Here is a 12563-nt window from a genome sequence, read left to right on the forward strand (position 1 = left end):
CAATAAGAGTTCTCTTCTTTGTTTTGGATCCACATGTGCATACACATTTATTATCCGGCTTTGGACCCCGTTTTTTTCTACATCTACCACCATCACTCTTCCCTGTATCACCGTATAACTTTCTTTTATTTTTATACTTTTATTTCCACACAACACTCCCACCCCTGTCCCATATACTCCTCCTATACTCCATGCCGATTCACCCCCCCTCCACTGCTCCGAAAAAATAACAACATCCTTCTCGTCCTTCAAATGTACCTCCTGTAATAAACATACATCAAAATTATAAAACAACAGAAATTCATATACCATTTGTCTTTTTCTGGCATTTTTTAACCCCCTTACATTTAACGTAATTATTCGGAACCTCCCCATTTTGTAGTAAAAAAAGGGGTATCTATACACCTAAGCAGAGGGCACTTAATAATTTTATAACAAAGAAACAAAAGAAAAAACAGATACCATCTCCTAGTTGTCTTTTTGATCTTCATATCCCCTGAAAAAAAAGGAAAACTTTACAGAATTAGAGCCGAAAAAGAAAAAAAAGGAAAAACCTCTGTCGTCCATTTCCCCTCCCTTATTAGTCCATGTTGACTTGCGCCAGCAAATTTTTTATAAATGAATCTTCCGATTTTTCTTCACTTTCTACTTCTTCTTCTTCAACGTCTCCATCACTCGTTAAATCACTCATTGGTGTGTGCATACATTCAGTCTGCGTCCCTCTCAACACATACGCTCCCATCTCCCCTCCCTCTTCCATCCGCTCTCCTTTACCTTCTTTCAAATTAGTCTCTCCTGGAGAAACTCCCGAGCTCACTTTCCTACGCCTTTTGGCCGACTTTCTTCGTGGCTTAGCTGCCACTTCCCATATTTGTCCTTCTTCGCACTGCTTCTCCCCATTTTTCTCCCCCATCTTATCGCCTTCTTCTTTTCCTTGTTCGGCCCCATCCTCTCTCCCCCCCCCCTTCTTCCTCATTAGTCTGATTCCTTTCTGCTGGTGGCGCCTCTTGTGCGCTTTCCCCAATATTTGTTCCTATATCCGTTTCTTCATACCGCTCTACCTCGGTCCCTGCTTTAGCTGCTTCCGAATATGATCTGGGCCTAGTGCAATCTCTTGCCATATGTGTATCTGAGCCACATAAGTGACACCTTCTAGGCTCTTTGCAGTCTCTTGTGATATGGCCATTTTTCCCGCAGCTCCTACACCTCACCTGCTCACAATTGTCTGCATTATGTCCCGTACTGCCGCATTTTCTGCATGCTTGTGGCTGTCCTGCATACACCAAAAAACCTCTGTCTGCTCCGATGGAAAACACTGCAGGCGGGTGGCAGTATCCATCTTCCGTTGTCATATCCATTTTAAGTTTTACCCGAAACTGTCTTTTTCCAGTCCATAGGCCTAGCCCGTCCTTTATTTTTCGTACCCCTGGGAGCACTGTAACGTACCGCCCCAGGAAGTACTTAATGGTCTCTTCTGTAACCCAGGGATTATACATGTGCACCGTTAAAATCCTATAATCGTTCCTGTATAACGGGGTTACCATATATTTTTTTAGTTCTTCATTTTCTTCTGTACCACTTCTCTTCCTTTTCTTTATCCATTAGTTCGAATCTCAAGGTATTCCTCGTTCCATACGACCATGTATTCCTCTCCGAAAAATTGGCCAACGTCGCCGCCATCCTACATTGCTTCTCGCCTTGTAACTGATAAGAACAGATACTACACTTGATCTTAGCCAAAAGGCCGAGAAGCGATACCCACATATCGCACGACAGAAACGACTCATTCTGCTTACTGCAACTCTAACTCATGGTTACAATGAAGAACACAGTCGCCTTCTAACAAATGGTAGAGGACAGGTCGATGTTTTACTGACGTTTTACCTCCGAAACATCACAATATAACTATGGTCGGCATGTTTCAGTTTTTAAACGGCGCCACATATATGACGACACTTTAGTTTCTGAAACGCCGGTCAGCGCATGCCGGTTAATGAGATTCAAAATCACGTGGTCGCCTGCAGTCCAATCAGCGGTCGTTGAGACGGAGCGTCTTCAATTCATTTTTATAACTTTCTTGGCGTTATAATTGTTTTCATAATATGATAATTACATACTGTTACATTTTTAATGTTTCTCCTCCCGGTAACTGTAGTCCTGTTATGTCTGGGCTTTCCCTAATTGCACAAGCCAACGGTTCTACATATAACATGTACAGTAAGACTGAGAGGGGGCGACCTTGGCACAGACCTCTCATATGTCTTTCATCCCAGCTTTTTTGGGGGTGACTGGGTGGGGGGATATTGCTCACAGCAAATTCCTAAAAACTCCTATTGATCATTGTTGCTCCCATAGATACATTTCAGTTTACCAGTCATGAGGCTCCAAATTATACCAGCAGTGGGGTTTGAACCCACGAGAGCATGCGCTCATTGGAGCTTAAGTCCAACGCCTTAACCACTCGGCCATCCTGATGCATATATATTGTGCATGCGTGTTCCTTTAGGAAACAGGAAGATTGGTAGGAGAAAGAAACGTATTAATCTTGTTTGTTAGGATCATAGCCATAAATGGAGGACTCTTATAAAGTCCATGGATTTTCATTCACACATATTACATGAGGTATCTACTCTTTACACACTAAGGATCCACACTACCAGGGCTACGGCACACAGCTGTTTTATAAATCATCAAAACCAATACTATCCTAAGATTTATTATATGCAAAAATGATCTGTTCCAAAATGTTTTCATGTAATCCTGAAAACAGAAAAACAATCTTCTGCACTATTAACCATCCACAAATGGAAACAACAGACAATACAGGTGATTTTAGCTAAAAAGCCAAGAAAAAATTGTGTGGTTTATTTTTTTCAAACGATGTAATTTACAGCCACAGAGGACAGAAAGCTGCAGTATGTAGAGAAAGAGAAGAGTTAAACCTATAATCAACATGAGTCCTTGTAGATGGCAGCCTCCGGTTTTTAAAGACTTCTATTGGTCTCTAGTGGACAACAGAGGTAACTGCAGGATTGGAGCCAGAATAGTGTAACTGCAGTTGAAAACGACATATTTTTTTGATTTCCCATAGAAAGTGTGTGTCCAGCCACGTGTCAGTCCAAGTGGCAGGATTTAGTAATTGTGGTAATAGTTAAATGTAAGTCATTCACAAATATTAAGTCGCAAGATTTCAGTCTGACTAACCTTGGAAGATTACACGAAGACAATGTCCAGATATGCAGACGCACGCATATATCTAGCGTATAAGAAATTTCTTTGCACAAACTGTTGAGTCAAATGCCATTTGTTTTTCACAGCTTGAGGGGGTGCACCGTTCCTAGAAATACTGCAATACCAGGTCGATGCGTGGAGTGGACGGAGCAAGCCCCTATTCCATCTCCCTGCTCCAAAAATCAATTTAATATATGGTCCCCGGGTAGGGGACGTATCAGATATTAAACTGATAAGAACAGATTTTTTTTTTTTTTTTTTTTTTTCTTTTTTTTTTTACTTACAACACCATCTTACATTTCCATTTGCTCAACATTCCATTGAATACTTTTCATATTTCACAAAAACATCTTTTACATCATTCATAATAATCCTTCCACCTGTCCTTAATCATGTCTATTCCCCATCTTTGTAATTCATGCCGATATATCCCCTCAAATTCCCTCTCTATATCCTTTATTGTTCCCATCTCTTTCCATTCATACCCCCCCTTTATATACCCCTGTCTTGCCCTCCATATCTTAAGTTTTGTAATTGATAACAACATACAACGTATTTTATTTTCCTCCTTCTTTTTATCCTTAGGCCTAAGATAAGTTATTTCCTCATATGTCAAAGCCTCTAGTCCCTTATACCTCCTCTTCATTCCAGCCCATACCTTTTTTGCATATTTGCACCCCCATAGGACGTGTTCAATCGTTTCTTCCTCTGTGCAATTATCCCTCGGACATTCTTTTAACTTCCCCAAATTATGTGCATACATCGTAGTCCTTACAGGTAATTTCCTATGTAGGTGCATCCAATTAAAATCTTTCAAAACATTCTTATAACTCTTATCCTGTGCGTATTCCCAAACTTCCGAACTCACTATCCCCTGGTTGTAGTTAGCATTCCTCACCAGTTTTTTATACAGAAGTTTATGATTTTGTATTGTATCCACCTCCCTGCACTCTATATGTCTCTTTCCCCACTTAACCATCCTCTGAAAGTATTCTGGTCTTGTCTCTGCCTTCGGCCCCTGATTTTCCCACCCAATTAAAAACCGGTATGGAATAGCTAACCAGAACCATAACAATATCTGACATTTATGAATATATGGCTTCTTTAACAGCGTACACACATTTGCATAAAAAATCGTATCTAACTTTAACGGAATGTTCGGTACCCCTTTTCCCCCATCGGCAACCTCCTGATACATTTGTACTCTCTTTACGTACTCGTAACCTCCCCATATAAAGTTAAATATTCCCCTCGTTATTTGTGCTCTAAATACTTGTGGCATCGGGAACACATAGCCTAGATACAATAATTTCGGCACCACCTCACTCTTTATCACTAACACCTTCCCAGTAATTGTAAGCTTCCTCATTTTCCATAGTCGTAATTTCCTTTCCACCTCTGCCATCTTCCCCTTCCAGTTCCAAATAGCATCGCCCTCCTTATTCCCAAAAGAAATTCCTAGAATGTCCATAGGACCTTCACACAAAGTATAATCACAAATATTTTCCCTTCTACCTTCCCACGTCCCCAAGTACTTATATTTTGTCTTTTCCTTATTTATTTTTGATCCTGTAACTTCTTCATATATTTTTAATATTTCCACAACTTCTCTTAAACTGTCGTCGTCCGCTAAATATAGTATAGTATCATCCGCATATTGAGATATTTTCAAACATTCCCCCCCCGGCATCATTATCCCCCTCACTCTTTTATTCTCCCGAATTGCACAAGCCAATGGTTCAGCATATAATACATAGAGTACCACCGATAACGGGCACCCTTGTCTCAACCCCCTCGCTTGATGAACTTTTTCCGTGAGGAACCCGTTCAATTTGATTTTTGAATATATCTCTTTATAAAGGATCCTCACCCACCTTATAAATTGTTTTCCCAAGCCCATCTTAGTCATTACCTCCCACAAAATTTCGTAATCTAGCCTATCAAATGCCTTTTGTTGGTCTAAACTTACACAGATTGCCGCCATTTTTCTATCCTTTACATATGCAAGTATGTCCCTATGTAATTGTATATTCCATGAAATTTGTCTCCCCTTCACCCCACACGTTTGATCACTTCCCACTATATCCGACATTACCCCTACCAATCTATTTGCAATTATCTTACTTAAAATCTTATAATCTACACATAACATAGTGAGCGGTCTATAATTATCAAGTAAATGAGGATTCCCTTTCTTAAATAATAACGAAATCACACCCGTCCTCATACTCTCCGCCATCTCTTCCCCCTCTAATATTTCTTTAAAGACCTCCAACAAATGTAACCCTATCACTCCCCAAAATACCTCATAAAATTCTTTCGTTAATCCATCTATTCCTGGTACCCTATTTACCTTCATTCCCTTTACCACCTTATATGCCTCTTCCATCGTTATTTCCCTTTCCAGAAACTCCCTATCTTCCTCTACTAATCTCCTCTTTAATGACCCCAAAAGAACATCTCTTTTTTCTGTCCCTACTTTTTCTTTTCTAAATAAATCCTCGTAATATTCTTTTACTACCCCCAACATGCTTTCCCTCCCTATAATCTCCTTCCCATCCTTTTCCAATTTCTCTATAACCCCCCTTTTATCCCTACTTTTCATCTTTTTAAAAAAATATGCGGAACACCTTTCATCTTCCTCATACTCTTTCTGTTTTAATTTATATGTTTCTGCTCTTGCCTTCCTCTCTAATAACTCTTCTTGCCTCACCTTTAAGTCTTCAATTTTCAAATCTACATTTTTTTCCTTCCCCTCCTTTTGTATAACATAAATATGTTCTATCTCTTTTTGTAACATATTAAATTCTTCTTTTCTATGTTTAGATCTATCTGTACAATATTCTATCGTAAATTTTTTTATCTTGCATTTTACATCCTCCCACCAATCCCCTTTTTTTCCATAAAGTTCTTTTACTTTCACCCATAAAGGGAAGATCTCTAAAAATTTATCCCTATAATCTTTTTCCTTTAACACCTCATTATTTAATTTCCAATATCCCTTCCCATATTCCATCCCTTCTATCTCCAAATCCACCTCTACCGCCTGGTGATCCGTGAGTAGAACCGGAATCGTTTTTCCCCCTTTAATTTTACACTTTTTATCTATCAAAATATAGTCCAACCTACTCTGTACCCCCCTTGTATTCCTCCATGTATACCCTACTTTTTTCCCCAGAAGTCTGCCCATAACATCCGTTAACCCGTATTGTCTTATAAATGTCTTTAATGGGAGAGAAAATTTTTCTTTTTCTAAAGATACATTAAAATCCCCTCCCACTATAATATTTTTCCTTGTAATAAAACAAGTGTCCATCGACAAAAGGAGTTCTCTTCTTTGTTTTGGATCCACATGTGCATACACATTTATTATCCGGCTTTGGACCCCGTTTTTTTCTACATCTACCACCATCACTCTTCCCTGTATCACCGTATAACTTTCTTTTATTTTTATACTTTTATTTCCACACAACACTCCCACCCCTGTCCCATATACTCCTCCTATACTCCATGCCGATTCACCCCCCCTCCACTGCTCCGAAAAAATAACAACATCCTTCTCGTCCTTCAAATGTACCTCCTGTAATAAACATACATCAAAATTATAAAACAACAGAAATTCATATACCATTTGTCTTTTTCTGGCATTTTTTAACCCCCTTACATTTAACGTAATTATTCGGAACCTCACCATTTTGTAGTAAAAAAAGGGGTATCTATACACCTAAGCAGAGGGCACTTAATAATTTTATAACAAAGAAACAAAAGAAAAAACAGATACCATCTCCTAGTTGTCTTTTTGATCTTCATATCCCCTGAAAAAAAGGAAAACTTTACAAAATTAGAGCCGAAAAAGAAAAAAAAAGAAAAACCTCTGTCGTCCATTTTCCCCTCCCTTATTAGTCCATGTTGACTTGCGCCAGCAAATTTTTTATAAATGAATCTTCCGATTTTTCTTCACTTTCTACTTCTTCTTCTTCAACGTCTCCATCACTCGTTAAATCACTCATTGGTGTGTGCATGCATTCAGTCTGCGTCCCTCTCAACACATACGCTCCCATCTCCCCTCCCTCTTCCATCCGCTCTCCTTTACCTTCTTTCAAATTAGTCTCTCCTGGAGAGACTCCCGAGCTCACTTTCCTACGCCTTTTGGCCGACTTTCTTCGTGGCTTAGCTGCCACTTCCCATATTTGTCCTTCTTCGCACTGCTTCTCCCCATTTTTCTCCCCCATCTTATCGCCTTCTTCTTTTCCTTGTTCGGCCCCATCCTCTCCCCCCCCTCCTTCTTCCTCATTAGTCTGATTCCTTTCTGCTGGTGGCGCCTCTTGTGCGCTTTCCCCAATATTTGTTCCTATATCCGTTTCTTCATACCGCTCTACCTCGGTCCCTGCTTTAGCTGCTTCCGAATATGATCTGGGCCTAGTGCAATCTCTTGCCCTATGTGTATCTGAGCCACATAAGTGACACCTTCTAGGCTCTTTGCAGTCTCTTGTGATATGGCCATTTTTCCCGCAGCTCCTACACCTCACCTGCTCACAATTGTCTGCATTATGTCCCGTACTGCCGCATTTTCTGCATGCTTGTGGCTGTCCTGCATACACCAAAAAACCTCTGTCTGCTCCGATGGAAAACACTGCAGGCGGGTGGCAGTATCCATCTTCCGTTGTCATATCCATTTTAAGTTTTACCCGAAACTGTCTTTTTCCAGTCCATAGGCCTAGCCCGTCCTTTATTTTTCGTACCCCTGGGAGCACTGTAACGTACCGCCCCAGGAAGTACTTAATGGTCTCTTCTGTAACCCAGGGATTATACATGTGCACCGTTAAAATCCTATAATCGTTCCTGTATAACGGGGTTACCATATATTTTTTTAGTTCTTCATTTTCTTCTGTACCACATCTCTTTCTCACCTCCTCCGCGTACTCTCCCGTGCAAAAAGTCACATCATAGTGCTTACTTGCCGTGCTTTGCTGGAGGCAGTAGATTTCCTCTGGTTGTACCTTCAATGCATCATAAAGAATCCTTCGTCCGAAATTAATTCTGTCATGGAAATCCTTTTCTTTATCCATTAGTTCGAATCTCAAGGTATTCCTCGTTCCATACGACCATGTATTCCTCTCCGAAAAATTGGCCGACGTCGCCGCCATTCTACATTGCTTCTCGCCTTGTAACTGATAAGAACAGATACTACACTTGATCTTAGCCAAAAGGCCGAGAAAGCGATACCCACATTTCGCACGACAGAAACGACTCATTCTGCTTACTGCAACTCTAACTCATGGTTACAATGAAGAACACAGTCGCCTTCTAACAAATGGTAGAGGACAGGTCGATGTTTTACTGACGTTTTACCTCCGAAACATCACAATATAACTATGGTCGGCATGTTTCAGTTTTTAAACGGCGCCACATATATGACGACACTTTAGTTTCTGAAACGCCGGTCAGCGCATGCCGGTTAATGAGATTCAAAATCACGTGGTCGCCTGCAGTCCAATCAGCGGTCGTTGAGACGGAGCGTCTTCAATTCATTTTTATAACTTTCTTGGCGTTATAATTGTTTTCATAATATGATAATTACATACTGTTAAATTTTTAATGTTTCTCCTCCCGGTAACTGTATTCCTGTTATGTCTGGGCTTTCCCTAATTGCACAAGCCAACGGTTCTACATATAACATGTACAGTAAGACTGAGAGGGGGCGACCTTGGCACAGGCCTCTCATTTGTCTTTCATCCCAGCTTTTTTGGGGGTGACTGGGTGGGGGGATATTGCTCACAGCAAATTCCTAAAAACTCCTATTGATCATTGTTGCTCCCATAGATACATTTCAGTTTACCAGTCATGAGGCTCCAAATTATACCAGGAGTGGGGTTTGAACCCACGAGAGCATGCGCTCATTGGAGCTTAAGTCCAATGCCTTAACCACTCAGCCATAGGGTTTACAGGGATGGAGGACTCAAATGAGAAAATATCCAGCGAGCAGCAGTTTTTGGTGCAATGTTTCAAAACAAGCTATGCAGAAGAGCATGTTTGGGAGCACCGTACATCTGACTTTGAAGCAGATGGGCTACAGCAACAGAAGGCCAAAATGAGAGCCACACTAACAGCTACAACAACTTTTTCAAGAATATTATTTTATGACAGACTTGAGCATGAATGATGAATATGAATCGGAAACAACAATGAACAACAATGTGAAACTGCTCATGAATCATTTAATCTATGAGTGAAAGTAGTTTTCTTTAATCTCCTCCTCCTTTAGTTTGCCTCTCCTCTTTATAAGCTCCAGCTCTCTTCTCCTACTCACATCTCTAAACAGTAAAGATCATTTACACCTCACACTGACAACATGCTGTGGACCTTCTGCACTCTCATCACTGCTCTAACATGTAAGATCTTCTTATTCCATTTTTTAGTCCATATTTAGAGCTAAACTTTAAACTTCTATTTTTTCTGTGTTTCCTGGCAGATGTTGATGCAGTGATTGTGTTGACCCAAACACCTGCTGTCCACACAGTTTCTCCAGGTCAAGAAGTTGTTCTCAACTGTAACATAGAGAGAGATGATGGGAATTCTGTTAGATGGTATAAACAAGTTCCTGGAACGGTTCCTCAGTATGTTCTAAGATTTTATCATTCTAGCAGCTCACCCAGCTTTGGAACAGGATTCTCCTCAGACAGATTCAACTCTAAGTCCTCATCAAACATTGATTACCAGTTCATTATCAAGCGAGCAGAGACAGGAGACTCTGCAGTGTATTACTGTCAGACATGGGATGACTCTGCCAGTGCAGCTGTACCACAGTGATTTAGACAGTGACAAAAACCTCCTCATTAGTACTTCTGCTTTTTTAGAAACTTTCACATGCAAAAAAAAAAAAGACCCATAAAAGAAACCCTGTAATGTGCTATTAAACACTAAATCCTCCATTTTTAAATCCTTTTTAATCTTCATTATTAAAGGCATAAAGAGGAAAGCACTGAAATATGTACATCTCATTTACTCACATCAGCCCGAACAGATCACATAAACCAAACTATCCAACATATAGTATTATATGTTGCTGCAAGCTATTCTTAATAACAGAAATTTTATAGATACTACTCACAGGTCTAACTGTCCAACAGCAGTTTAACTTATCATTTAAAAAAAAGTGTAGTTAACATGCAGTTTAAAAATATATATATAAAGCTATACTGAAGCTAGTTTAGAGCTTCTACACCATCTTCATTTACATTTAGTTTTGATTATTCAGAAACATATTTTTAAGGCAGAAGGAAAATATAGAAGTGTGAGGATAAGGACACTAGTGATAAATGTTTGATTCTTTTACAACCATTTTTAAGAACACGGTGTGATTTATTGTAGCTATTGTATTATTATGGTATATATTTTTCTATCATTTGTAAAAATGATGACGATCAAACTGACTGACATAATACTCATGGGAAGGAAATATACAGTATTTACTCAGTGTCTTTTCTGCACACTGCAATTCTGTCAAGAATACTTGAATGTGTTTTAAGTATTTTACTATTGGGTGGCTGTAGCTCAGGTGGCAGAGCAGGTCAGCCACTAATCAGATGGTTGGTGGTTTGATCCCAGGCTGCCTCCTGGCTGCATGCCAAATATCCTTGGGCAAGATACTAACCCCATGTTTGCCTACTGGTGGTGGTCAGAGGGCCCGGTGGCGCCAGTGTCCGCCTCTGTCAGTGCGTCCCAAGGCAGCTGTGGCTACAATGTAGCTTGCTATCGCCAGTGTGTGAATGACTGAATGTAGTGTGAAGCGCTTTGGGGTCCTTAGGGACTAGAAAAGCGCTATACAAATGCAGGCCATTTACTTGTTTAAATGATTAGCACTAGTGCTCATAAACCACAACGTAATGATCTGTGAATGTGCTTGAAAGCGATTGTTTACAGTACACAGCAGTTATGTTAAAAATATGCTTCTCTGTTATCCGAAATAGAAATACAAAAACTAAAAGTTTTTTTATTTGCAAAAACTAACAGATCGAAAAAATACATTCCCCAAACAAACAAAACAAACTTTGTTGTTGATGACTGATGAATAAAAATAACAAAAAAGAATGCAGTACAGTAGAATTGTATTGCATGGGATCATTTTACAAATAAACTAATGCCAACAAATAACTAAAGCACAATAAACAAACATTGAGCTTATTTGAAATTCATCCATCCATCCATCCATTTGCTTCCGCTTATCCTTTTCAGGGTCGCGGGGGGCGCTGGAGCCTATCCCAGCTGTCATAGGGCGAGAGGCAGGGTACACCCTGCACAGCATCAGGAAAAAGGAGCACGAGAAGCTTGAGAAATACCAAAGGCTCAGAGAAGAGCTCGAGAAGATGTGGAGGGTTAAGGTAACAGTGGTCCCAGTGGTAATTGGAACACTCGGTTTGGTGACTCCCAAGCTAGGTGAGCGGCTCCAGCAGATCCCAGGAACAACATCAGAGATCTCTGTCCAGAAGAGCGCAGCCCTAAGAACATAAATAAACATAAATCAGAATAAATTTGATAGTATTGACATTATATAAATTAGAGATGGACCGATCCGATATTACGTATCGGTATCGGTCCGATACTGACCTAAATTACTGGATCGGATATCGGAGAAAAATAAAAAATGTAATCCGATCCATTAAATATCACGAAATCACCTCGCAAAACTTGCAACATGCCGTAACTCACCTCAGAACGTTAGCACGTCGGAGCAGTATGCATCACGTGATAGAGCGGCTGTGGCATGCGGGACCTGTCGGTGGTCTGGATAGCATTTGGAGCTTCGCTAGGAACCTGGCATTTCATCTCCGACAAAGTCATCCCCGAGAGAAGTAAAGCAAGTGTGTAAGTCCATCTCTGAATGTTTGTAAAGCATTCCTGCGTTAAGCTTAATAAGCGACTGCCTCTTCTTGCTAACAAATGCACAAAAAAACCCCAAAAAGAAATCTTTCTACCTTCTGCAAAGTTCATCGCCCCAGAAAGACAAGTCAAAACAAGTAAAAAAAAAAAAAAATGTAACAGCCTCCCGATTATGACCAATATATCATTTACGTCACTGATACATCCGTAACTGAAATTAACTCAGAACAATTTGTTTATTTTTTTAAATGGTCATTCAGAATCAGAAGATTATTTACGGTGATGTTTTTGGTGGGAGTGAAACAACAATCTACTGATAAAACCAATAAAAATAAGATATGATAATAAGAAATAACCACTGTTGGAAGCCTTATTTACTCTTATCGCCTTAATCATGTGCAGTAATTAAAGTTGAAATGAGAAACTTTGCATTTGAAAGATGCTCTTCTACT

General features: G+C 39.9%; 1 non-coding gene and 3 pseudogenes across 1 annotated transcript; all 4 read right to left on the bottom strand.

Annotated features, from left to right (window-relative positions):
* Positions 1-1640: 1640 nt before the first annotated feature.
* Positions 1641-1756, bottom strand: LOC145420797 (U2 spliceosomal RNA; annotated as a pseudogene).
* A 636-nt stretch (positions 1757-2392) lies between these two features.
* Positions 2393-2475, bottom strand: trnal-uaa (transfer RNA leucine (anticodon UAA)). Its single transcript has one exon. It is a non-coding gene; the product is annotated as a tRNA-Leu (tRNA).
* Positions 2476-3321: 846 nt separating this feature from the next.
* Positions 3322-3523, bottom strand: LOC145420781 (U2 spliceosomal RNA; annotated as a pseudogene).
* Positions 3524-8338: 4815 nt separating this feature from the next.
* On the bottom strand, positions 8339-8455 carry LOC145420806 (U2 spliceosomal RNA; annotated as a pseudogene).
* Between the last annotated feature and the right edge of the window lie 4108 nt (positions 8456-12563).

Source organism: Astatotilapia calliptera, chromosome 15, assembly GCF_964374335.1.
Source record: "Astatotilapia calliptera chromosome 15, fAstCal68.1, whole genome shotgun sequence".
NCBI classification, from domain to species: domain Eukaryota; kingdom Metazoa; phylum Chordata; class Actinopteri; order Cichliformes; family Cichlidae; genus Astatotilapia; species Astatotilapia calliptera.